Below are 23,695 nucleotides of genomic sequence, written 5' to 3' on the forward strand. Positions count from 1 at the left end.
TGGGAGATCTCCCTCCACTGGGTTTTTCAATGTGTGAGACTTTTGACGGCGTCGCAGCGTAACGTCGTTTTGGGTGTTAATTAAGATAACATTTACAAATGTATCAAACAAATCCTGGCTTTCTCTGACTACTATAACATCTGCATTGTTGATATTTTCACTTCAAGATCTTTGTAGGAAAATAAAACAAAACATTTTTTGCAGATATATAAAAGATTTTTATTTATTACACAAAAAAAACTGACATCAGAAATGCAACACATCATATAATCAAAGGCCTTTCTTGTAACGATTCCACCCTTGCCTAGAACAGGTAGCAGTCTTTTTTCTGTATTTCCATGACCTGTTTAAAAAACAGTTCATATCAAAAGTAAGAACTTTACCATAGTAACATGAAAAAGTTCATAACATGAAAATATGATAATTTGACAGTGAAATTTTTTTTACAATTACTTCTGGCTACTATTCTAAGCAACAAATAACAGTAAGACCCTTAGCATTTATACCACGTTTGCAAAATCCGATCACGTTATTTTTTCATCGCATCAGATTAAAATTGTTTATTACTACAAGTCTCTGGTGTGTGAAATCATATACGCCACTTTACTGCAAAAAATAACTTCGAACTTTTCATCAGCCATCAGCGGCTGTCTGTTCGTGATTCAAGAATCGTTTTCTCTTAATATTTGTGAAGGCAGGGCCTAAAAACAATCTCCTAATACACGACGATATTATTTAAAACTTTCTTTTTCTGTGCGATAGGTACGTTCAATATTAAGTTTACGAGTGAAAACAACTTGATTGATTGATTGATAGGTTTTATGTCCGCTTCACTACCGAGTAGTTCGGTATAATTATCCACCAGACGATTGTGAAAACAACTCACCTTACGATATATTACATTCGTTTCCACCGGATGTAAAGCGACACCTCTCGTCAGCTCACTTCCAAAGCACAACGTTGCAATAAGAGTTATTCCCCTTTGTACGACTCAAGCTAAAAATTGCCGATTTATGGCTTCGCGTGGGATAGAGGGAGAATATTTTCGAATGCGTGAGATTTATACCTCACGTGGCGTGAGGATTGTTTCAGCGTGAGTAAGGACGTTTTTGCGTGAGTTTTTGTCTCACGCCGTGGGAGTTGGCAACCCTGCTATAATCCAGACTAGTTCACATTGAACAAGATCAGGATGAAACAAACATTTCTATAACCCAGACTTGTTCATATAGAACCAGATAGGAGTAAGACAAACATTTGTTACCCTGTTAAACCATGCTTGCTTACATTTAACTAGGCTGGGCATTTCATGTTCTGATCATTAACATAATTTGTCCAAACATTTTGCTTTCACAAAAATTTGTAGAATTTTTTGCATTAACAGCTAAAACTTAAAAAAGTACGAACAACTTTGTAATATGATCTACCTAGTAATTTTTGGCATTTATTTCTAATAGTTAAGTTAATTTTTGTAAGTCGTAAGACAAATTGCTACCTCGCTGTATAATGAAAACATAACTTTAATGGTGGATAAAGTGTCATACAAATGGTAGTTTTGTGATATCATAGGGTGAGAAATGTATAACACTGAATTTCTGGTTTGTTAACATTACTTGTCAGGATTAGTGGTAAGTGGTATAAAAATTGTTATCTAAATCATTGTTATCTAAATCTGTAAATGTAGGAAGCTGCCTTTACATAATGTCTTAAAAAATTGTCAGGAATTCATTTGATTTCTGGTTCCTTTTATGTGAGTGTTGGGATGTATTTTGGGGATCTGTAATTTTCCAGATATGAACCTGCCAAGCCATATGCTGTAATCATACTTATGATTAAACAGTAGGAAATCTAGCTGCTGTATTTACTGCTTGTATATTACACAGCTGTGGTCACACCCATAATAAAATAATACACCCAACAGTATGCTCTGTGTATTGTTTCTAAACAAGCTGCAATCACACATGTGATGAACAGTACACCAATAAATCCAGTGAAGATAAAATCATCTTTGTAGAAGTTTGGAATCACTCTGATGTTTCATTGTGGTAAAGAATTGTAAATCACCTCCATTTCAGCCCTCTGCGTCTTCAGTGTAAACTTAAATAACTTTCAAAGATGATGAAATGTAGTTATTGATAGATACTGTTGAACTTTGCAACAAAGAAGATAATTTTGAGACATATGTTCCTTAACTCATTCACCCCTGGAATTTCATAATGAACTATTCCAACCTTTGAATTGGAAGAGTTCAAATGCGTCTTCAGGGGTCAATGAGTTAACTTTGAATTCTGCAAAACAGTAAAGATTTTAAAAAGTTATCTTTTGACAATCGAATGTAATGGTAGCTAAACTATTTCTCCGTGTTGTCATAGATACGTGCATGCCCCATTTAGATACAAAAGCACTAATTAAGATCACATGTTATTTTTGGTAGGTTCAGCTTTGTCTATTTTCCAGTGTTTTATCTAGAAATCAAACTACAGTTCCAGAGGTTTTTCCTGGTCTGTGTTCTGCCTTGATTCCGGGGTCTGATAAAAGTGCAGACCCTGGGGAGGAGGGGTGAATCACCAAGCACATGTGCATGTTGTAATTTGGAAGAAATCAGGCATGCAGACCCCCATTCCCTCCTCCCCAACCTGGAAGACCCTGGGGCCCTCAGACTGGTGGGGAGAGGGGTCAAAACATGAGGGTCTGTATCAGGAACCTCAATTGGTGGGGAGGGGTCAAATCTAAGAGGCTGTTTCTATCAAAATCGAAAAGTTTTTTGGCATAGGCTAAACTTCACTGGGGACTGTAGCCTGTGTTACTATGTTATATATACCTTCATTACATTTGGAGAAAACACAGAGAAAAAAACATTCATATGTTCCAAACTTTGATGAAATCAGTGTGCTTAAGAAATTAGATATGAGTTGCAGGATGGATGAGTAGATGTGTTATTATGAAGCTTAAGTATAAAATCAGGGGATTGTTGATTGAGGAATATGTTGGATATTAATTAATCTTGAATCTTATGCTCAGACCATTGGATTTTCCAGACTTTTGCTAAACGTAAATGTCTTGACTTATGTACTGTTGGTTTGACTGTAGAGTAGGGACAAACGAAAGACTCAATAAGCAGGGAGGAGGGTATGGTAAAAATGTATTGTGTCAATCCTGAAATAAACTTTGGAACAAACAATATATGTCAGGAAAATTCTGAATTCATAGAAATTATTTATGAAGAACGTTTTTATGGCATTTTGAGCTAGTTGCCTGCAATATCGATTAAAATCTCATTTTCAATCTTGGAATCACACACAGCTTTAATTATATAGTTTTAAATAATCTGTTTTTTAGCACTAGATGTTATGTAATCCATGTCTGCTAAGCTGCTAGCCTGCAAAGTATGATTAATAAAGATATTTACAATACGTATATAAAATTTCAGCAGCTCTTATTTATTGGAAAGATCTGTGAGTGATATATAAGTTAAGGACAGTGATGGCAGCCATTTTTGATAGAAACAACATGGAGTGGCAAGCTCTTCACATGGCTCATTATCTGCATGGAGGAAAACAAATCAGTCTTGATTTTCCATCAAATAATAAAAATGAGAGGAAAGAAATACTTATCTATGAAATACGATAAACCCATAATTCAGTTTCTGCAGATGGCCCAGGCTCTACAGGAAGTCAAGCATGATAGCATATAGCTTGCTGTCACAGTGACTCAAGCAAAAGAAACAAATCGGTTCAAAAATTAAAAACTGTTTGATGATGTCTGTGAAGATGGCAATATTTTTCTGCTTACAGTCAATTTAGAGGATTACAAAATTTTAGATTTGTATTTATTCATAAATCAGATCCTGATATTAGATAACATTTAGTTTTGTGAATTATTTAAAAATACGTAGCTCTGTCTTTGAGTCTAACAGAGTATTGGGTATAATAGCCATTTTGCGGTCCTAATTTTATTTTTGATAAACATTTTTATTTCTTATTTTACATGTTTTACAGTCTACAAAACTTAATCTAACGAAGGAAAAGAAAACTTCTCTGCATGAAATTATGACTCAACTCTCCACAAAATTGCATAACTGCTGACATATATTTTCATCTCTTAACCACAAATGAAATATTAATAGCACATTGCTTGTAATCATAATGTCGGCATGTGCAGTCTCGGTTTGGTTTCACGTCGTCAGGTCTTAGTCATCAGCTCGCAGAGAATATTGTTGCGTTAGGACAGCAGCGGGCAATGTCTATAGGTACATCAGGTTCCACCTAGAGTAATATCAATGAATATGATCAGAACTTTTTATTGAAATCATGGGATGTGAAAATTCTTACCGAAAAATAACATGAGATCCATATCTGCAAAGTTTGAAAATCAAGCTTGCTATCCAGCCAAAATTTAGGAAAAAAAATAATTATTATTTTTTATTAAAAACACTGCAATTTTTGTAAAAGTTCCAAAAACTTTATATGAACTTAATCATGAGTTATTCATGTGGAATGTCAGAAGGCTACAGAAGTTTGGCGATCAAAAACAGCAGTTTGGCGATCTTTTGATGTTGATTGGAAAAATGACAGGTATTTTTATCAATTTAGCTGTATAGTTTTGTTTTATGTTGTCAGCCCCAAAGTACAAGATGTTTCATTAGGAATGCTGAGGAACATCATTTTTCTTTCTAACTCTAAGGGTGTAATTATTTAAATGTTCTTTTTAAAATAGAAGATCTCCATTTAATTGCGATGATGTTCTAGTTACATACCTGGATATTTACTAATTCAACACACTCTAGTTACCCGAAGCTATTCATATGTTTTGAATATCTTATTCCAAAATGATTGAGAATTCTACTTTATGACACATGTTATTGCAGATTCCCCAGAACATAGCGAAACCTCAAAGTCAACATAACAGTATTTTTTTCTAGTAAAGTAACATGACGTACCTAACTAACAAGCCCTTTACTTTAAGTTTGACTGATTTTTTTTTAGTTAATCATTAAGATGACACTTTACAAAACCTAATAGTCTTTAGGGCTGTGTTGGACGCAGGAAGCTCATCAATTTAACAAAGAGGGCTGTGTTGGGTGTGGGACAGTCCCTGATAGACTGGAGGGCTGTGTTGGGTGTGGGATAGTCCCTGATAGACTGGAGGGCTGTGTTGGGTGTGGGACAGTCCCTGATAGACTGGAGGGCTGTGTTGGGTGTGGGATGGTCCCTGATAGACTGGAGGGCTGTGTTGGGTGTGGGACAGTCCCTGATAGACTGGAGGGCTGTGTTGGGTGTGGGACAGTCCCTGATAGACCGGAGGGCTTTGTTGGGCATGGGACAGTCCCTGATAGACTGGAGGGCTGTGTCGGGTGTGGGATGGTCCCTGATAGACTGGAGGGCTGTGTTGGGCATGGGACAGTCCCTGATAGACCGGAGGGCTCTGTCGGGTGTGGGACAGTCCCTGATAGACTGGAGGGCTGTGTTGGGCATGGGACAGTCCCTGATAGACTGGAGGGCTTTGTTGGGCATGGGACAGTCCCTGATAGACTGGAGGGCTGTGTTGGGTGTGGGATGGTCCCTGATAGACCGGAGGGCTTTGTTGGGCGTGGGACAGTCCCTGATAGACTGGAGGGCTGGGTTGGGCATGGGACAGTCCCTGATAGACTGGACGGCTTTGTTGGGCATGGGACAGTCCCTGATAGCCTGGCGGGCTGTGTTGGGTGTGGGACAGTCCCTGATAGACCGGAGAGCTGTATTGGATGTTGGGCAGTCCCTGATGGACTGGAGGGCTGTGTTTGGTGTGGGATGGTCCCTGATAGACCGGAGAGCTGTATTGGATGTTGGGCAGTCCCTGATGGACTGGAGGGCTGTGTTTGGTGTGGGACGGTCCCTGATCGACTGGAGGCCTGTTTTGGGTGTGGGATGGTCCCTGATAAACTGGAGGGCTTTGTTGGATGAGGGACAGACCTGGATAGACTGGAGGGTTGTGTTGGGTGTGGGATGGTCCCTGATAGACTGGAGGGCTGTGTTGGGTGTGGGACAGACCTGGATAGACTGGAGGGTTGTGTTGGGTGTGGGATGGTCCCTGATAGACTGGAGGGCTTTGTTGGATGTGGGATGGTACCTGATAGACTGGAGGGCTTTGTTGGATGTGGGACAGACCTGGATAGACTGGAGGGCTGTGTTGGATGTGGGACAGACCTGGATAGACTGGAGGGTTGTGTTGTATGTGGGACAGACCTGGATAGACTGGAGGGTTGTGTCGGGTGTGGGACAGTCCCTGATGGACCGGATGGCTGTGTTTGGGGTGGGACAGTCTCTGTTAGACTGGAGGGCTGTGTTTGGGTTGGACAGTCACTGATAGACCGGGGGCTGTGTTGGGTGTGGGACAGACCTGGATAGACTGGAAGGCTGTGTTTGGTGTGGGATGGTCCCTGATAGACTGGAGGGCTGTGTTGGTTGTGGGATGGTCCCTGATAGACTGGAGGGCTGTGTTGGGTGTGGGACGTTACCTGATTGACTAGAGGGCTGTGTTTGGTATGGGATGGTCCCTGATAGACTAGAGGGCTGTGTTGGGTGTGGGATGGTCCCTGATAGACTAGAGGGCTGTGTTGGGTGTGGGATGGTCCCTGATAGACAAGAGGGCTGTGTTTGTTGTGGGATGGTCCCTGATAGACTGGAGCGCTGTGTTGGGTGTGGGACGTTACCTGATAGACTAGAGGGCTGTGTTGGGTGTGGGATGGTCCCTGATAGACTGGAGGGCTGTGTTGGGTGTTGGACGTTCCCAGATAGACTGGAGGGCTGTGTTGGGTGTGGTGTATACAGTCCCTGATAGACTGGATTGATGACGTACTGTGATATATTTGAAGAGATATACTGGGATAATGTTGGGCGTGCCATGTCTTATAGTCATGGATTCTGGCATCTTGTGCATAATTAATGCAACTCCCATTCTTTCCTATGTGAATCACACACCATTGCGCTAGAACAGCAAACTCTGGTGTTTGGTTCCACTAAAGAGGTGTTGTGTGTTGTTTTTCTTTTGTAGAAAGGCATGTTTAAACACCAAGGGTGATTTTATTACTTAGTAAGTGTGCCAAGATCTCAATTATCTTGTCACTCATGGAGGGTGGTGCAGCATGTTGACAAGATCTGTAGCTTCCAGGCTTCGCTCAGCTCAATGGGAACGTGGAACTATGGTAAGGGGGAGGAGGAAGAGGAGAAGGAGGGAGGAAAGAGGGAGTTGTTTCCTCAGACATAGCTCTTGCTCTTCAGATAAGAGAAGAGCCTGTAGGGACCAACCATGTTAATTCATTTTCCCCTGACGACACATTTGAACTCTTCCAATTCAAGGAATGGATGGAATAGTTAATTATGAAATTTGAGGGGTGAATGAGTAAAGGGAGGGAAAGGGAGACATAAAGGGGAGGAGAGTCACAATTTGGACCCCAGGAATCCCACAGAGGAGAGATATCGTGTTCTATACTATACTAATATATATCCTGTCTGATTGTAAATATGTTGGATCAGTTGGACTACTGAAAGAAGTGAAAGATGAAACAATAGATAAGCATTCAGTCCCATGTTTTTGTAAACCTGAGTAATAACTTACAAAACAAGTTCATAGGAGATAACGAATCTGGACCAGAGAATCTTGCATTATTAGGCCTGTATGTATGTAATTATAGAGCTTAGACTTCCCATTTCTGATGGATGAAAATGGATAGCTACTAGACACATTATTATGATACCATCAGCCTTGATAACTTTGATTGTTCATTGCCTATTGCTATCCTATGAAGCAGTTACTGCCCATTTTCTCTCACCAGGTGGCAGAGTTCGCCAATGATTGGGTCTACATGTAAACATTGCCTAAATACCTCTCATCCATGACCTTCTTAGACAGAGATCAAATTATGATGGCAGTGGTGTTGAAAGTCTGTAGTTCACTAAGTTTATCCCCTATCAACAAAGTCATTTGTTGATGCTTCACAACCTCAGACCTCCTAAACCAGAGAAACTATCAGTAAATTATCCCAGCTGATGCTTCACAACCTCAGACCTCCTAAACCAGAGAAACCATTAGTAAATTATCCCAGCTGATGCTTCACAACCTCAGACCTCCTAGACCAGAGAAACCATCAGTAAATTATCCCAGCTGATGCTTCACAACCTCGGACCTCCGAAACCAGAGAAACCATCAGTAATCCCAGCAATATTGATAATGTATTTGGATAAGATGATATGATCATCTTGCTGGAAGGTTTCTGGGTAAATGTTCATTTTGCACCTGATATTGACCTTGTGCAGGGTTCAAAGGTCGGGGAACAACTGTGTCTTGATGTATAGTACCCGAAAGGTTATTTTCGTATGTTACCAAAGTACGTTTACTTGTAAAATCTGCTTTGCTATTTGTTTGGTTGTAAGGTACACAATGTTTGGAACATACAGGAACATACAAACTATGATCATCCTGTATCAGCACTGATGTTGTTTAATGTCGGAACATGATCACTGATGTTGTTTAATGTCGGAACATGATCACTGATATGGCTTTAGAGTGACTCGACTATTCTAGACGAGTAAGAAAGATTTTCGCTGTAATTAAATAAGGAGTTCGATTATATATTTAGGAGCCAAGAATCTAGATAATCCTAATAAATTAGTCGATGGTGTTGATGAGGATTTGTAAGCTGAGGGTATAAAGTTCCCCTTGGTTTACAGGATCGTATAGTGGTGTGGACTTTCACTAGACTGGGTACTGAGGACTTGTTAGATAGAGTAAAGTAGGGATATAGTTCCCTAAGTTTACAGGATCAGCTCTGACTTTCACTAGACTGGGTACTGATCTAGGACTTGTTAGATAGATACAGTAGAGTGAGGGATATAGCTCCCTAAGTTTACAGGATCAGCTCTGACTTTCACTAGACTTGGTAATGAGGACTCGTTAGATACAGTAGAGTAGGGATATAGTTCCCTAAGTTTACAGGATCAGCACTGACTTTCACTAGACTGGGTGCCCCCTATCAGTGCTTATGGGCTACCCTACAGACTAAGTAGGAAGTGAGGCATGATGCATGGGACTGCTGGGGCGATACTGGTAACAGAAATTGTTATTGGCATGAAGGATACACATACTGGCAGATAGGGGTATCTCACTAGATCCCCCCTCATCACTATCAGTCCTTCTGACGACTACTGGTCTCACCTCGATCAACTCTTCTGTTCTCAGTCTAATGGGGTTTGGCTTTCCCACAGTAGTGTTACACTTTCTCTATCACTCTGGAGATATGTGTAACAGCCAGAGTGGATTTATTTAATATCTCCTAACATGTTTTGTAATGTATCTACATGACTTTTAACTGTGTGAGGTTGCAGGCTTGTTGGATTTTGACATGATTATCACAAAAAGAAATGTTGAATATTTACAATGACTGTTTTTTATGTGGTTGGCAGTATTATGGATTTAAACGAAGCAGTATTTGTTTAACTTTTTGACGAAGATCACTGGAGTTTTCCCATCCTAGGAATAAGTGTCAGGTGTGGTCAGCTGAGGATGGTATATGTTGAGTTTTGAGGATTATCTTTTGGTGATATTTCATGTTTTATTTACTGTTGGATATTACCTAATCGTTATGGAGAAGAAACGGTTTCCGTTTAAACTCGGCTTCGGCCAGAAAAAAGTGAAATCGACTCAAAAGAAGCAGGTAAGAATGAAAACTACACAACTTTTGTAGTATTGATAATTAAAATAACTTACCATACAGTCAAACTTTCTTACACGTGACCACCTCTATTAAGAGATGTGTACTTGTGATAAGAGACGAATTTACATGTTCCCCATTCTAGTGAACTAAACATGTATTTAGAGAGGTTCACCGGTGTTCAGAGATCACACTTTAGACTTTCCAACGGGTGGTCTCTTTATGCAGGTTAAACAGTACATGGTCTAAGTTTAATAATTCTAAAACAGCTGTTTGAATTTAGATATATCCGCCTTATTTATTTTGTCATTGTGTGGAAATGAATAATTCTTCCTGTTGTGACCCCTTATGTTTAAAAACTTTTCTGCTTTGTGTATTGGACGGGTAAATAAATGGCAATGATTGTAATGTTAGTTTTACGATAGAGTGGGTTGTGTTATGATCTGTCTAGACTCATCAGACATGCAGTGTTTATTAGGTACATGTATGTACACTGTTCCTAACGAAGGTTGCTGTATGTGGTTCCTCCAGACATATGGAGCAGATCGGGTTAGTATTGGGTTACCTTAATTACCAATTTGTCAGAACATTGGAAAGTTTGGAGCTCATTAAACTTGATCCAACACATGTTTCCAATTTTGTTTAATCATTGCCTCCTTAAAACATTCGTTCTGATACCTGCCCCAGAGAGTGTTGAGATTCAGTCATTTCTGACATGTTTGAAGCACATTGTGGTTTAGTGTGGTTGAGGAACATGTTTTTCAAGTACACTAACGGCAGTCAGGTGTCAGTGGTTAAAGTCAGTGTAAATGAGCCGTGGTTTTATGGCAGAGCCTTCAGTAAAATCTCATCAAAACTCAAATTGTTGATAATGTTTTGAAATTCCAAACATTCATTAAAACCCCTATTTAATGGCCCTTCTTCCAGTTGCCACCTCACTTAATGCCAAATTCTCCTTTCCTCAACTTCTATTAATCCCTACATATACCTCCCTCTTTATATTGTCAAACCCCTTAATAATGCCGAAATTTGGCTTCAGAGAAGGGGATTAAGGAGAAGTCCACTATAGGGTAAAACAGCATTAGTGTTCTTGAAGACTGATGAATTGTGTATAGGCAGTTTTAAGTTAAAAAGGTGGTTGTTATTTCCTGCTTAACGTTCAGCATGTGACAACAACTGGATTACCCGTTGCCAGTATAATGTGACTGGGTGGAATACTGTGCTTGGTGCCTTCGGCATGGTATTTCAGTGAGATAGCACTATAAAGTTGGCATCAGATCTGCACTGTTACAAGGAGGCAAATACACCAACATACCCTGCCGCCTGAACACGCACACGGAAGCATGCATGCATCACACACATGGAGGTACGTCCTTAAATGACCTTAGCTGTTGATAGGATGTTAAACAAAATAAAACCAAACTAAAGTTGAAGTTTTGGTAAAGGCTAATAAATTTCAAGTAAAGGCAGATTTAGTATTAGTTAAGTAAAAACTGGTATAGTATAGGTAGATATGAGGAAAGACAGTTTAAGATAAGCCAACCAGATTAATTGTAGAAGAAAAGGTAAATACATGTTCGGAGAATGAAGGTAGATAGATGACATACAGGAAAATACAAGTTTGAAATAACCGCTAATTTAGCCATCCCACACCAATAGGTGGAACGAGATGATCTGTGATAATCTGGCTTTGTTTACAGACTCCAGCCTCCTCACTCTCTGACCCCCTCCCTGTATTATTTAATTATCATTTCTTGGCTCGTCTTCAGCAGCTCCTGTTATGCTTTCATATATATCATGTACATTAGTACATGAGGTCGTCAGTTTTTTCTAGCGACCTCCATGTGTATCTATAATTGATTTTTTTCGTATATGTGATTCTTCCAACATACTGTCAATTTTTTTCTCCACCAACCTCTCTGTTCATCTGATGTTACCATTTCAATAAACGATGGCAGTTTTTTGCCAGAAAGGTGAGGAAATAATTTCTTATTCTGCGATTAAGGACTGAAGTAGTCTCAAATTTGTAATAACATACCAACGTACTGTTCAAGTGAAAGTTTTCTAGATAGCAATTCTCACTATCACAAATGTTTCTCGGGGTAGAATTCTTCTTATCTTACAGCATCGAAATGTTTGTTAATGTGTTACAATAAAATTTGGAAGCTTTTCAAGCTTTTGATTGACCAAGATTACATCATATTCAGGAAGCATCAGTAAAAAAGATATTTCTTGGCAAAGAACTTATGTAAATTGGTCCAGATGCTGGAAATTACACTGAAATATACTGCTTATGTCAAATGAGGGGATCTTACTTACAGACTAGTGTAGGTATGTGTGGGGTATGGTGTAACAGATGCATTGTCGGCATAGTAACCAATGCCAGGTTATCTCTATCCCATAATATGACACCTGGAGTAAACAAGAAAAAGCCTCATCAGGTCCGTTCATATTTTTAAAGAACATTTTAATAATGTCTTTCAAAGTAAATTCAAGAGACCTTTTTTTTATTTTGTTAAAAATAAGTCAGGGAGAGTTATTTTGGATATCAGTATCTACTTCGAGAGAAAAAGGCTAACAATACAAGAAAAGAACCCCAAATAATGTCTAGGGTTGTTTTACCCAAGCAGACCAGTCGTAGCCTCTGATTGGATGTCTCCTTCGTAGTTCATCTCAACCATTCAAATTAGTCACTAATTAATCCCACACGAACAGAACTTAAACCAGAATGCTCTAGACAAAATGGCAGTCACTGGAACTGAATTCCAGGATACAGTGATAAAAGTGACAAAAGTAATCTTGACAGGTCCTAACTCTGGAATCACAATTGTACAGATAGCCATCATGACCTAGTTGTACTGCTGTGTGTATGGGTGGGTTGGGGGGGGGGACTATCAGTAGAATCAGTTCAAAGAAAATGTACTTTAAGACTGTTTTCCCTGTTTTAATTGTCTCATGTCTTTGGAATTCTCATTTTCATTTACAAATTTTGAAAGAAAATGAAGCTACTGATGGTTGTACCCACTTGAAAAAGGGCATTAGAGGCATATGACGGATTTCTGTGTCCGTTACTTGTTCCTTAAATTTGGGGCTGTCATCTGCTGGGTCTCTGTGAGAGACATTTCCACCATTCCTGAAGAGATAGACCCGTTTTTTGGAGGTCTATCATGTTCCTAGTCTTGCGCCTGTAAATCTCACATTTCCGCTCTGTCAAAACATCTGGGCGCGATGCCTCTCCGGGTCTCTTTTGATCTTATCGTCATTGAGGGGAAAAAACAGTGGTATCTGTATGGCCGTTCACAGATATTTATCCTGTCTTGGACAATGTTTTTATCATATTCCTGGTAGCATTTAAGGACCTCGTCTTCTGACTCTCACTTTCGTCTTGTGAGTTCTTCATTAAAGGCCAATTATTTCAGTCACATGACTGTATCGTAATCTAACTTCTCAATGTGATGTAAGTAAAAGTAATAGAATGGAGTTATATATTACTGGAGTTAACCAAATTACATATATCTATTACATTTGATGAATGGTTGGCCATCAAAGAAATCGATGCTCAGTTTTCAGTATTTTTATGTGAAGTTTGCATTTTCTGTATTTTTCTATAATGGAAGATATTTACAATGTAGCCAGTTTCATGCGTTGAATTATCTGAAGATGTATTCCTAGGAATTTTTCGTGAATTTTTCATGGTGGAAGTTCATCAGTGTTATAGGTTTTACATATGTAACTTACCCAAAGCGAGGTGAATAACATTACTTTGTGGCATCCCATGAGCTGTTCCACCATGTATTTGTTTGTCTGTAGACATGGAGAAAGTCATCCTTCATCTCCAGCGATCTGACATGCTTTTAATTTCAAGGCTCATAGCCAAGGAGGCATGTTATTGTGTACTGTGTAGACGGTGGCCCAAGGGACTTTTGATGTTATAGGAATGGTCAAAATCTTGCTGTGTGTATTATAGTACACAAGAATGAATTGGGTTGTTGTTGAGAAAAGTTTCTGATTTGAATCTCCTGGGCATTGTATGCAAGAAACCATTCTCATGCTCAAGCATGAAATCTGAGCTGAAACCCAATCATAATTAACTGAAATCATGTGACAGTGAAAAAGTAAAGTCTAGACATTGAAAATTATATTTGACTTCAAGCATGTCAAAGTTCCTCAAAATCTCCCAAAATATTTGAAATTTGAATTATCACCAGAGCTTGGGCACAGTTTGAGCATGAGAAAGGTTTCGTGAATACAGACCCAGGATATTCTGTCAGCTGTGAAGGTTTACGAAATTTGTCATCAATTAGCGGAACATGTTATGTAAAATATTCAGTCATTCAATTAGAAACACGAGGGAAGGCTGTAATGACAGATTCCGTAACATATTGCAGGATGAATTAGCACCAAATGTTCCATGTTTACTGTGAGTTTCCTGTGGTCTGTAAGCCAAGCTCTAATGACATGAAAGATGATTCTTTGGCTTGTCCGCATGTGTGAAAAAAATCCTCCATTTCGGTAATTGTTATGTGGCAGCCATCTTTGTTGTTGCTGGGTAGACATCGTTTAAACATCCTGTCAGTGTAGGGTTTCCGCCTTCACATGTGACAACATTTAATTGTGCTTTTAGTTGAACCCTGTCGGAGCGAAATTGAGACGATACTTTGATTAAGTCTGATGTGTATAAATGTGGTGAGTGTTATGTGATTGTTTTAACATATGTTTCCTGTGGAGGCTGTAATTGTTAAGGATTAGATGTGCCAGCTCCAGGCAAACATTTCTCAGATATAGTCATCCCTAGTACCAGGGATCAGAACATTTAAACTTTTTTATAGTATTAAATACGTTTCCTAGTAGTATCGATTACCTTCTTCTAAATGATAACCTTGCAGATTCAATAAGATACTATCCTTTGCATAAAATAAAAATCGGTCATTGTCATAATTTGTATTTTCAGAAGAACTATATTTTTGGTAAATAGATGCCTAAATAACTAGACATTTCTGCATGATGCAATCTACAATTCCTTGTTGCATCTTATATTCATTATTAATTTTGATGAGGGATGAAAACTGACATCATCTTATTTGTTGTTATTAATTGCGAAATAGTTTTCCTCCCCACCACGAAAAAATAAAAGTATTGGTGTTTTGTTATTGTAAGGGGTCATTGCCTTAGAGAGGACCCTGGGGTCTGTAATGGCTGCTATTGGCTGATCTATATCTAGAAGGATATTGTTTGTTTAGATCCTGGTCGTGGCTCCATTTATCACGTCTGTTTGTTGTTGTTGTTGAATTGTTTGTACAGATGGCACTGGTGCTACCCTACATTGTTTCCGCAGTATCATTCATGGATTTGAGGCAGACATCGGTGGGGTGGTGATGGGATTAGGTGAATTCCTGAGACATGTCTCTCAGTGTAATGACCTTGGCATTGACATATTGCTAGGCAACAGTTGCAAATGCTTTTGAAAATTAACCTTGACATTGAAATATCACTGAACAACATGAGCGGATGCTGCACAATAAAGATCAGTGTCAAAGACTAAGAAAGCAATACACATCTGTTTCACTTGTTCTTGTTTTTTGAGTAACAAGAGAACAACACAAAAAATTAACATGGCATTGGATTAACCACATGTTTATTGTTCTTTAAGCATATATCAGTGTCAGACTTGTGTTTAGGTTCTCTGTGTCTGGATTGGTAGCAGATTTATTTCGTAATGGATGTCTGAAAGTACAACACAGGTCAAGTTCAAGGTCAAGTTGTTCAACAGTGCAACCATGACAATGACAACTTGTCATCTGACCTCTAGAATCTGTTCAATGGTTCAATCTGTTAAGCTTACAACAAAATAACACATATTGTCATTAAGGCTTTTTTTAAAAACTAAAACTACAAGTACACTTTGTATAAGGATTCGTAATAATCATGATGCATCTAAAAAAAGGCATTTTGAAAAATTCGCTCTAAAAACTCATTAGGGAAATCAGACTTTTAACAAATGGCTCCTGGTTAAAATTTTAATCCTGTATACTGTAGACCACCCGATATTGTATCTCTATTTATTGACAACTTAAAGCTTAGATCATCATTACAACAATCCCTCCCCAATGAACATGACAGGATCAGAGCTATAGTGTCCCAGTTGATTATAGCTGACTTAGATAATACATCAAAGTTGTTTTTGGTTTAGAAACACTTTATTTCTATATACATGTATATTAACTTGGATAAATTTCAGTGTTTTTGTGGTCCCCATAAATCAAATACAGATAAAAACTTAACGTTGAATGAGGGAATTTAAGGAGGTCATACTTTAGCCGGCTTACATCTTCAATGACAGTTTCCAATCCTATGTTACTAGAAAGAGAATTCTGTCAAAGCTATTGACTTCTCTGTTACCTTTGAGATCACAAAACGGAAAGGTATTTATTTCTTCAGTAAGAAACACTGAGGAATTGAACAGATAGAAGTAATTCTGAAGGTCAAGGTCACCCGACAGACATGCAAATAATAAATTATGTATGAAATGTGCAGAAATGTTTTTTGGATTAAGGAAATAAAAATACTGTAGAATATCAGATGAAAGGGATTACTAGAGCACAAATAGACGATCTTAGCATACATTCTTCCATTTCTTTCTGATGCTTTTAATGTTTCTTTTGGAAATTCCTTTCATGTATTTCTTAAGTAAGATGCCATCGCTTATTTAGATTTTTTCTGATTTTACAAAGTACAGAAAACAGTCATCAGTGAATTCATCGTTCTGAGGTGGAATCAAGGGCTATAGTGGGGCTTATCTTCCCCTTGTTGTTCCGGCAAACAGGAAAACATTGTGGGAATTTCTTTGACCTGCTTGGTTCTTAAATTAGGCAAGAGGGGTTGGTATCTTGTTTCAAAACAATTCTTGTGTAGAGGTCAATCCCCTTGACCTTAGTAATCAGAGGTAGGTTGGGATTATAGCCATGCAACAGTTGCCGGTAAGAAAAAAGAAATTGGGGAAATTTCAATTAAAACCATGTTGCCTTACAGACTCAGATTTCTGAATGAGACGGCGATTATATCAGACGCACGCTGTCAGATGCTCGCAGGAAGTGATTGTATACATGACGTCATGTACTGAAGCTTTTATTTGTGAATGAACGGGGTTCCCTGTACCATCTGTTTCTAGGTACATCTTATTGGCTATCGTTCTCAGCAGGGATTGGGGATTGTGATTTGTTTTTCGGAGGGTGTCCAGCAGTGTCGTAGTAGATAATGACTTCATATCAAATAATGCTAGATTACACTGTAGAGTATTTAATATAGTTGAAATGCTTGACTTTCAATGTGTGGTGTAAATTCTCTGGTGCTTTGCGTTTTATTTTTGCTACTTTTCGTGCCCCTGAGTACAAAAACTGCAGGTGGAGCTGTCTTGCGTTCATTATGGGTATATTAGCACCCCGGTATTGTGTGTTTTGTCATGCCTCATCCCGCAGTCTGTTGAGGTTTACCGTTTTTTCGAGATAACCATCTGTGGTACCGGGGCTCAGAGTATGATAGCGAAAGACTTGCTGACCCCAGCCGACTGGCTACAACGAAGCATAACATTGATAAGCATGCACTGCGTCTGCTCATCAAAAAGGTTTACCGATAAACAATGAAAGTTAAGTCATGTCTTATTGAGGAGAAAATAACGGTTTGATACTTGCTTGTATTTGTTGTTGAACATCAGTAACAAAACATATTTGAAGCTTACTACTATTAAACAAATATTTTTTCTTATATGAAATTCTCAATTAGTTCTGAAATATTTCATTTAAAAGATAAACATACCAGCTGATCGGCATAAACAAATAGGCTCCAGTTAGCAAATGAAGAAAATGGCCCTCATTATTATTGAAAAAGTTATAAATGATGTTTGAAATCCGACTTGGTGCTGTGATGTAATTCTATTAACTAGACAGCAGAGCGCTACTGGTCAATACTAGTGCAGCATTCAGCTATTAAAAATTCTGTGATCTGATCTGGTTCACCCAAATGCTTGGCCCATCTCCAGTATAAAGTGCAGTCCTGTATCTGGTTACCGTTGGTTACAGAGAAGGATCAGACAGAGCCCCTAGTAACACATACAGGTGTGTAGGACATTGAAGTATGTAATTGATCTGTTTTCCTACACCAGCTGTTTCTTAACACCAGGGACATTTTCTTCTTGTAAGGAATTCTTTGTTTATTTTTGTTTATCTCCCCATGTCTATCTCTTCTTCACCAACCACAGTACCAGAATTATCTGAGGTGAAAGGTCCTCAGCAAGGCTTTTTTTTTGTGGTGCAAGATTTTTTCTCAGATGAAGATTTCAGAAATTGAATTTGATGTACATACCGGTGTGATTTGCTCTATCAGAGCAGGTTACTATCATATTCAGTTGCAAATAATTTCCTGTCAATGATTATTTCAGTAGATTTATTTCCTGAAGTAAAATGTACAAATTCCCTAGAATTAAAATCAATAAGTGCATGTAGTGTAAGAATGCCTATATGTAACGTGCATATATACTTCACCCATTGATTTTTAGAGAAATCGTTAAGTGGGACGCTTTTTCTTCACTTTGGCAAATAACATTAGGCTGGTAATGAACAGATATTGACGCATATTAATGACAGGCATGGCCTCGGGAGAATATACTCCCACGTATATACATACAGGTTTACACAGATATTACTACACAATTCTTGTCTGATGTATATACACAAACATGTGTAATGCATTATGACTGAATTGTCATTATTGACCTGTTATCAGATGTATTTAACCTCTGACCTCTTTCAGAGATGAGTGTAACCTTTGACCTCTAAAGAAACACCTTCTCCACATACAGACCCTTATCAGCAGACATTGTTCAGATATTTCTGTATATGACATATTTATTATTTATCGTCTGCTCATTGCTATTTCTTATTGGATTATGTCTGGAATTTACTGGTTCTAATGGATGTAGGAAGGAAATGGAAATACTTGTGATGATTCGGAAAAAATTCGGAATTTTCACCAGTCTTGGATATACTTTAATGACTTTTCAAAGAAATGGGTATTACCTCAGTTTGCTAACAGGGGAGATATTTTTTTGTGTCCAAAATATTCAAAAGTTTATAAAACGGAATAATTTTGCCATAGATGTGTTCCATTTGATGGATCTGGAAGTGTACCAGTGGTAATGTGTACCAGTGGTCTAACATACCGATGGTGCTTCGGTGTTAAAGACAATAAGTTCAATTGATCAGTGTATATGATACAGAACCTACCTGTACATCAGCAGCAGTAACTGTGAGTGATTTAGAGATTAGCCCCTCCATCGTGATGATGGCAGACCTAGAGACCTTTAATGGGAGCTTGTCAATGTAATATTCACATGACGCTAAGATAGGAAATGGAGATCCCTTGGTTGTGAGCCAGCGGCTGGATCTATAGAGACTGTTTCAGGTGCATCGGAGAACAAATATTCTTATTGCGCATATACAGGAAACAAAATGGTGGTCTTAAAATTCCTTTATTTCTCTGCCATGCTACTGGAAGAAAAAATCAACATTTTGTGTAATAGATGATTGGCATTTCTGTTAAACTGGTTTGATGTGTTTGGATAGACTGCATGATTTTGAGGCACTAGCGTTAAGGTAAAACTCCGTCCTGTGTATTGTCTGTCTCGAAAAAACCCAACTATTCATTGATTATTTCGGAAGATTCTAGATTGTGTACAATATGGAGTCTGGTATTCTGTTTAGACTGGTACCTGTGTGATTTTGGTGCAATTTTGGTCAGACAGATCTTTATAGTCTGTCTCTGTAAGACACGGTGTGACATTCAAAGCGTTGTAGAGTTTGACCTGTGACGGTTACCTGTTTGACAGTTGGAACTTCACTGTTGGTTTCAGTAAATATCTTAAAAAAATACTTAACTGTCAACATTCTTCCTTGTCGTCTAATACCATGTCAACTTATGGTAATTACGTCATCATCAACACCTTCCCTATTGTCCGATACCTTGACAATATCCTAGGGTGCAATTAAACTTTGATCACCTGTGTTTAGATTCATCAGGGAAGTTTTCCCAGGTGACATCATGTTACTCATGATATACCCCGGATTGTAACTCGAGCAGGATACTAGCGCCAGCTGACGGACATGTTGTGTGTGTTTGTTTTAATGATTATGCAATCAAAAATAAGTTGACATTATCTCTACCATGTATAATCAGATAACAATTACATGTGCACATATTGTTTAGAAAACAGGCTGTGTGGTTAATATCTGTGGATGGCACGCAGGCTTTACAGTGTATTTAATCGACTGGTCGGAACAGCGTACATATAGGCTGTATGCAACGGAAATGTATATGATGGCATCTTGCTGTAATCATTGTGAAAATTATGTGTAAAAACTGGAATGTTCAACAATCTGTAACGAAATGTTTATACACTAACATTACAGAACTTGAAAATAACTTCTTCACTTTCGAGACATTTTATGCTGAATCTGATGTCATGTTTACTGCAAGGAATGCAAGAAAGCTTAAACATTGGAAGAAAAATGCCGTTAAAGTCTAGGATGGTGACAAGGAACAGTTTTTATGATGGATTAATCTGTGGCGTGATTCACAAACGGTAAATGAATATCCAAACATCTCCATAAGGATTCATGACAGAAGATAGCTTGGAGATACTACAGACATCGGAGACTTTTTATCAGAGATTATTTGTGACTTTCGAAAATGGAATCACTATGGCAGCTGTCTATCGGAAGCATATAATGAATTTATCATATCAGAAATGAAAGTTGAAACTGTCCTAAATTAATACATTGTTCTAGAAATAAGTTATGCTTATTCACAGACCAGAAATATATGCCACAAGATTTTGTTGAAATCTTGATTGGTTACCTCCCTTTATATGTCTATACGGGATGATGAGAAAGAGTTACTCGTTTAAAAGTTATCTTTAATTATGATCAAGTGGACATGGAACTTACTAGAAAAAGCTAGAAGTACACCAGATATTTCTTCACACAGGGACTACTTTCTTATTAAGGAACATAGGAGTTACGTCCCCACGAGGGGTCTGTCCCCTTCTCCCCTCCCAGTCCTCAGCGTAGTGCGGCCCTGTCTCAGGTGTGGCTGTTACTACTCTTGCATGTGTTGCTTGTCGCCATGGCTACAAACCAGGCGGCCATCTTTACAGGAAGCTGTCCGGGGACTACTTCTTCCGGACACACTCACGGTCCGCCGGTGGTCTTTCCAGAACACCATCAGGAAGTTGTCCGACCCTAACGTCGTAAGAAGATACTCACTTCCAACAAGTATCGAAAATTGTGTGGTAAAAGGGATTTCACATCGTAGTTTTTGTCATATTTCACATTTCAATATCCAGAGCATGGCAAGATTGTATCGATTAGTGCTTTCCCTACTTGGAGTCATTTTCAAGGAAATCTATAATGTAATGTCGAAAATTGATATCATTTTATGTGAAACCAGAGTGATTATTTGACTTAACCATTTCACAAATACTATTTTACGAAGTAGCTTAATAAGCTGCTTTTTATTGTATGGTAAAGCAATGATAAGTTACAAAATAGGACAACTCTTAACAACCCTGTCCAGTCAACTTTACTCCAGTAGGGAAAGTAGTAGACCTTGATATTTCTAGCAGTGTGTGTTCTTTTAATTACACTGCATCTGTCACTTGAACACACTTCCGCAGTTTCTAACAGTCAACAGCTGTCATCGATTCGTTGCAGTGTTACAGCTATGTTTTATAATTGATTTTATTTTGTTATGTATAATTTATCATTTTAAATTACTTGTTCAGTATACAACACTGGACCAATACATAGCTCTGGTTTGCGATGCAACCTTTGTTACGAATGATGTCTGATGTGACCTCTCCTTGTTGCAAGGGTTTAAAAGTTGTTATATGTGACATTGGTGCCATGAGCCATCTTACAGACCCTCCTTATCTTCCTACAGGATAGCTTTCTACCATCTGTCTGCCACTTTCCTATCTCTTTGACTGCTATATCATCTCACATGCTGAACCTGTCCTAAGCCCTAAGTGGGATGATAAATCCAGCTTCACACCTGGATTGATAGTATAATGATGTGATAAGGAGTTGTGGGGGGGGGGGGGGGGGGGNGTAATGGAGTTATGGGATTGGGAGAGAGATAGAGAAATATGTTGTGAAACAGTTGTCCAGGGATAGAGAGATAGGTGTTACATGGGAAGAAGGGAGTAGGGAAAAGACAGGAATGAAGGAGGATATTTGGCTGTGGACATGGGGAGAAGAGAGTAATGGGGGAGGGAAAAGACAGGAATGAAGGAGGATATTTGGGTGTGGACATGGGGAGAAGAGAGTAATGGGGTAGGAAAAAGACAGGAATGAAGGAGGATATTTGGCTGTGGTCATGGGGAGAAGAGAGTAATGGGGTAGGGAAAAGACAGGAATGAAGGAGGATATTTGGGTGTGGACATGGGGAGAAGAGAGTAATGGGGTAGGGAAAAGACAGGAATGAAGGAGGATATTTGGGTGTGGACATGGGGAGAAGAGAGTAATGGGGTAGGGAAAAGACAGGATTGAAGGAGGATATTTGGCTGTGGACATGGGGAGAAGAGAGTAATGGGGTAGGAAAAAGACAGGAATGAAGGAGGATATTTGGCTGTGGTCATGGGGAGAAGAGAGTAATGGGGTAGGGAAAAGACAGGATTGAAGGAGGATATTTGGCTGTGGACATGGGGAGAAGAGAGTAATGGGGGAGGGAAAAGACAGGAATGAAGGAGGATATTTGGCTGAGGACATGGGGAGAAGAGAGTAATGGGGTAGGGAAAAGACAGGAATGAAGGAGGATATTTGGCTGTGGACATGGGGAGAAATTATTTTGTGAAATTGATAAGGAGGTGGAGATGGAGTTTTGTGTGATAACAACATAAGGACAGAAAGGCTTGCTGGCATGACAAACAGGGGATTACCTATTTGCAATTGCCCTGATTTATTTCCCTGAATGAATGGCTTAGATAACAGTATGGTGTAAAGGGCTTCTATGGGGGATACACATTTGGGGATTAGGGGTAGGGGAGGATGACCGGAATAAGGGTTTAGATAAGGAAAGGGTAAAAAAATAGAGTTTAGTGTATGGGAGTTACAGGATGATAAAGAAAAGGGGAAAGTAATATAAACTTTATTTACTTTACAACTTATACTAATTACTCTTGCTGGTCCGGTTGTTGTTTGTGGGGAGGGGGTCTTACTGTGGGAGGAAACCAGATAACCCATAGAAAACCCACATGATCGGGCAGGTGACCCCATACCTTTTCACGTCCAATCGGGGAGTCAAACCCGGACAGCCTTGGTGAAAGGCAAGTGCGCTATCTACTGTGCCACCTGACCACCCAAAGGGGAAAGTAATGACATTTAGGGGCTTTGAAGATGGATTTGTGGGGAAGGGGATTTATGTTTGTTTAGAGAAGGATACTGTATCCTAAAGGGTATGTATTGGAAGGGGATATAGATATGTTGGAAGGGGACTTTATTGTACAGGGATATAACCTGTTTAGGAAGGGGACTTTATTGTACAGGGATATAACATGTTTTGGAAGGGGACTTTATTGTACAGGGATATAACATGTTAAGGAAGGGGACTTTATTGTACAGGGATATAACATGTTTTGGAAGGGGACTTTATTGGAAGAGGGGGAGAGGCCTAGGTTATAATTGTGTGGAGGAGACTATGATCGTGTAGGGTTGTGGGTTCTTTGTGTTTTGGGAAGGGGCTGTACTGGTGTATTGGGGGAAGGGGCTGTACTGGTGTATTGGGGGAAGGGGCTGTACTGGTGTATTGGGGGAAGGGGCTGTACTGGTGTATTGGTGGATGGGGCTGTATTGGTGTATTGGGGAAGGGGCTGTATTGGTGTATTGGGGGAAGGGGCAGCAGTTATAGATTGTTTTTGGAGGGAGGTATGATAGGAGGGGGAGGGAGGTATGATAGGAGGGG

At 39.1% G+C, this 23,695-nt stretch overlaps 1 protein-coding gene and 1 long non-coding RNA gene across 2 annotated transcripts in view; one reads left to right on the forward strand and one right to left on the reverse strand.

Moving 5' to 3' along the window:
• LOC110443581 overlaps positions 1 to 23,695 on the forward strand; it is a 230,151-nt gene that overhangs the window by 59,685 nt on the left and 146,771 nt on the right. The gene's annotated exons all lie outside the window — the stretch shown is intronic.
• LOC110443576 lies at positions 201 to 1,303 on the reverse strand. The gene is made up of 2 exons (XR_002462130.1): positions 887 to 1,303; positions 201 to 343 (listed from the first exon to the last, which is right to left on the reverse strand). It is a non-coding gene; the product is annotated as an uncharacterized LOC110443576 (long non-coding RNA).

This window comes from Mizuhopecten yessoensis, unplaced genomic scaffold (assembly GCF_002113885.1).
Source record: "Mizuhopecten yessoensis strain PY_sf001 unplaced genomic scaffold, ASM211388v2 scaffold716353, whole genome shotgun sequence".
Classification (NCBI taxonomy): Eukaryota; Metazoa; Mollusca; class Bivalvia; order Pectinida; family Pectinidae; genus Mizuhopecten; species Mizuhopecten yessoensis.